The sequence below is a fragment of the Salvelinus sp. IW2-2015 genome, linkage group LG13, assembly GCF_002910315.2.
Source record: "Salvelinus sp. IW2-2015 linkage group LG13, ASM291031v2, whole genome shotgun sequence".
NCBI classification, from domain to species: Eukaryota; Metazoa; Chordata; class Actinopteri; order Salmoniformes; family Salmonidae; genus Salvelinus; species Salvelinus sp. IW2-2015.
Genome location: NC_036853.1, coordinates 26,675,736 through 26,680,490, shown reverse-complemented (window position 1 = coordinate 26,680,490; position 4,755 = coordinate 26,675,736). Strand labels below are relative to the sequence as shown.

Here is a 4,755-nt window from a genome sequence, read left to right as displayed (position 1 = left end):
AAAAATATCATTGTGCCACAGATGTATTGGTTATTTGGTAAATTATCACTTTTGGTTAAACGAAAAAAGAACTTGGTTACCGACAAAACAGATTGTGGTTCCTTTGCGGGCAATATGTATTGCCCTCAGCATATTACTCAGAGGAGATTTCCCCAGCCCTTGGAACGGAAGAGACGTGCCATTTTCGCCAGGCGAGCGGAATGTCTGTGGGGCACAATCCGCGCACAGGAACACTACTGATCTACAACCACACGAGGGGATAGGCTTTATTACACGCCATACTGTTTCTAACTGTTTTAGTTTCCCTAGAAACAGTGACAGACATACAACAAAGCTGTACTTTCGTCAATGGAAGGTTAGGAACTCTTTGGGGAGATTCAGGCTATTGCTCACCTCTTGGCCACAGCACAGCAGACTATGTTCAGTGGTACTCATCGTGTGTGCCGCAGCTCGTTGAATTTGTATCTCGCTGTGATTTTCCTATTTCCATTCATAATACATAACGATACAATTTCAATTCAATGTGTTTAATGCAGGCCTGATTCACTTCATTGAATATATCTATTGTTAGATGGCAGTATAGCGCAGCTGTTGAACAGGAGCGGAAATAGACGTGTGCCGAAAATAGAACCGCAACTGCTCAGCTACAGGCACCAACACAATCAAGGTGCTACTGAGCTTAATTGGTTGTAGCAGTCGTTGTGACTTAATTCGATTTATTGTAAAAAAGAAAAGTACATCTATTGACAATGACAATGAGGGGGAAGAGCTGGATAATAACGTGACAGCTATGAACGAACAACAACCGGAGAACCAGGAAAATCAGGAAGATGGTGGTGGGGAATTGCAGCTAGCTATGGTAGCTAGCGTTGCTAACGTGGCTCCGGTGGCTAAGAGAAGGATACGGTTGATTCAAGAAGAACACAAAGAGAAATTGACAGACAAGTCTTTTGTACTGCATGATGGGACTAGCTCACATTGTCATATTTGCCAGAAGGCAGTCAATTGTTTAAACTAGCAAATTTAGAGCGACATTTCCAGTCACACCATTCCCACTTTGACAAAACATATACTCCGCAAAGCAACCTCAGAAACAACAAAATAGCGCAACTCAAAGGACAACAACAAATGATGGACAGATCTAGCACTGTTGCAGACTACACTCCAGAGGCAACATATGAGATTGCTTGGATACTCACAAGAAACAAGAAGGCCTTCACAGACGCTGAGATTGTCAAATAATGTTTTTTGTCCTCAGCCAAAATACTGTATGCTGATTTCACAAACAAGGAAGCTATTTTAAAGAAAATTAAGGGACTGCATCTCGCATAAAAGACATCGGTGAGTACAGCATTACGCACACTTGGTTCATATTCCCATTTGATTAGTAATTAGTAATTGTATAAGTGAGCCCTTTGTTCACCATTGTCCTGAAGATTATTGTTCCAATGTCGGTTSGTTCGTGTGAGTACCTATGCTATGGTGTTATGGCTTTCGTGCCACGTATATTGTGCTGATGATTACGGGTCTTGTCACGTGTGATAATCATTGTGTATTTATTTGAGGTACTCCTTGCTCTTTTTTTGGGGTTTCTACCATGTATTTTGTATACGTGTTTGTTTGGTCTTCGTGCCCGTGCCTTTACACAGCATGCTGTAATTGGGTGAAATTAAAACTCCTATCATGCATTCCTGTGCCTGTCTCCCGATCCCTTATACCAACGTGACAGAATAATCGACCATTAAGGGAGACAGCGGGAATGGCCCGTCCTGCGACTGGTCCGTCTGGCGCCGTCGCAACTTCGGCAGCTGCAATTGGGCCTTCCGACGTTGCCACAACTGGTCCGTCCGACGACACAAGTTCAGCAGCTGCAACTGGTCCGTCCGACGACACTGCAACTGGTCCATCCAACCCGATCGACCCACACTGCATTCCTTTGATTTCCCTCGAGGCCGGTGTCGTTGCGCTGCTTGTGCAGCGTGTCGGGGGGGGAATACTGTCACGGATCCCTCCGGAACTGTCATTACGCACACCTGGTCCCTATTCCCATTTCCTTAGTAATTGTTTAAGTGTGCCCTTTGTTCACCATTGTCCTGTCGATAATTGTTCCAATGTCAGTTGGTTCGTGTGAGTACCTGTGCTATGTTTTGGCTTTCGTGCCACGTATATTGTGCAGATGATTACAGGTCTCGTCCTGTGTGATAGTCATTGTGCGATTGTGTATTTATTCGAGGTACTCRTTGCTCTTTTGTTTGGGTTTCTACCCTGTATTTTGTATACGTGTTTGTTTGGTCTTCGTCCCCGTGCCTTTACACGGCACGCTGTAATTTGGGTGGGAAATAAAAACCCTAACGCATTACTTGTGCCTGTTCTCTCGATCCCTTATACCAACGTGAAAAGCTGATTACTGACATAAGGTGGCACCGTGTTTTAGTATGCGCTTGACAAAAGCACTGATGTAAGTGACATTGCCCAATTATGTGTTTGGGGCCGTTTCCCTCAAAACGATTCGTTCAGAGGAACTTTTATGTTTACTGCCCCTTCAGGGACAAACACGAGGACAGAGGATATTCTGAAAACTATTGTTATATTTTTGATGACAAATGATATTGACTGTCAAATCTGGCATCTGTTGTCACTGACGGCGCCCAAAACATGCGAGGGAAGGAGAAGGGACTCATTTTGTTACTTTTCATTGTATCATTCACCAGGAAGCACTTGTGGCTAAACTCAAAGACTGTGACTTACAGAATGTGATGCAGCAAAGTTGTGCACGTGGTGAACATTACTATTGCGAGGGCACTGAATCACCGGCAATTCCACGATTTGCTGGAGGAATACCAGACAGAATACTGCGACCTTGATATTTCACAGTGAGGTGAGATGGCTTGTTCTCGTGGCAAGGTTTTGGAAAGATTCTCTCTCTCCTCCCAAATCCCATGAATTTGTTGCAAGCAAGGGGAAGAAGGAGCCAGAGCTGGATGATCTCCACAGTGGATATTAAAGATGGCTTTTTTAACTGGCATCACCTGCCACCTGAACATGGTGAATCTCCAGCTCCTAGGAAAGCTAAAACTCCGGGCAAAATACTGCGTGTGGTCACAGCATTTCAAAATAAATTCACCACACTGTTCATACCTGACAGACAGTTTGTTCATTTCCCAAAACTCAGAGCAGTCACCACACCAACCCAGACATACTGGCAACATTTAGCTATGATGCATGTGTGTGGTGTGTTGGAAGGAGTTGGAGTTGAGTCAAGATTTCAAAGATATAAGGTGTTTTTTCAAGAGTAAAGGTGTTTTTCAACTTCATTGAGACCCTTCCATGTGCCCAGTGTCATCTCTGACCCAGTCATCACAGCCCTCTGTCCTGACAGTGCTCGAATAGAGAGTGAGATAGCGGCGCTGCAGGCAAATGACACATTGCAAGGGGAACTAAGATCAGGTGTACCATTCCTGGAGCCTTGTCCATGGTACATGAAAACAGTATCAAGAGTAAACAGATTCCACTTCTGAAGCAGTATGTGCAAGAAGGTGACAATTTTGTCCAGAACTTATTCATGTGAAGCACATTTTCAACAATGAACATTGTGTAAAAAAACAGAAAAAAAAGACTGACCAATGCACAAACCTGGTACCTAATATGGGTCCTTATACATGTGATTGTAGTCCTATTGTGTGTAAGTATACTATTTGTGATGTGCTGTACATCAAATCAGTTGCATGCTCTTCTTGCTCTGAATTTGCTCTCAACTGATAATTGATCATATTGAAAGAAAAAGTAACAACAAATAAAGATCTGTGCGTCCCTCTGAATGATTGTCTCAACCCAAAATGGCCCCCTTACAAAACATAGTACAACCTGGACTATATGATTACAGACATGACCCTTTCTCTTCTCAGCTCATTTAACACGTAACAAGCCACTAACACTCTCTGTGCTGATCACAGCCCATTATTTAGTGTTTCTAAAAGAACAGTACAGGGAACCAACGCACACATTCACAGCCCAGTGCCGTAAACATCAGAAATGAATCAGATTGGCCCAAACAGCAGAGAATCAACCGGAAATTAACCAAGTAATAAACAAATATCTAACACTCTTAGATAACTTCTGGTTAGCAACATCTGCACTTACAGTAAAAGAAGGCATCAATCTACAGTAAAAAAACATAACAATTATATATCGGCATAACAGCAATTGAAGCAACAACTGAAAATTGATTTAAAAAAAGACACAGCTGACAATGGTTTGTGATGCAGATTGAAGAAATTATAGAGAAAAAACAACACTATCAAGCCACCAAACAGCACAGAGACCCAAATTAATGGTGAATTACGCCATTCATTACAATTTTTTTTTTTTTTAAAACCGTATTTTACCAGGTAAGTTGACTGAGAACATCGTTCTCCATTTGCAGCAACGAACCTGGGGAATAGGTTACAGGGGAGAGGAACGGGGAATGAATGAGCCAATTGTAAACACTGGGGATTATTAGGTGACCCGTGATGGTTGAGGGCCAGATTGGGGAAATTTAAGCCCCCAAGCAGACAGAAGAGAGCCCAGGACCCCGGGTTAACAGCCCTACTCTTACGCATAATGCCATGGGACTCTTTAATGACTCTTAAGAGAGTCCAGGCACACCCGTTAACGGTCCCATCCGAAAAGACAGCACCCTTACACAGAGCAGTGTCCCCAATCAACTGCCCTGGGGCATTGGGATCTTTGTTTAGACCAGAGAAGAGAGTGCTC

The 4,755-nt window shown here is 43.2% G+C and overlaps 1 long non-coding RNA gene across 1 annotated transcript; it reads left to right on the top strand.

Moving 5' to 3' along the window:
• The first annotated feature begins 729 nt into the window (after positions 1 to 729).
• LOC139028496 (uncharacterized) lies at positions 730 to 2,333 on the top strand. The gene is made up of 2 exons (XR_011480705.1): positions 730 to 1,341; positions 1,730 to 2,333. It is a non-coding gene; the product is annotated as an uncharacterized lncRNA (long non-coding RNA).
• Positions 2,334 to 4,755: the final 2,422 nt, after the last annotated feature.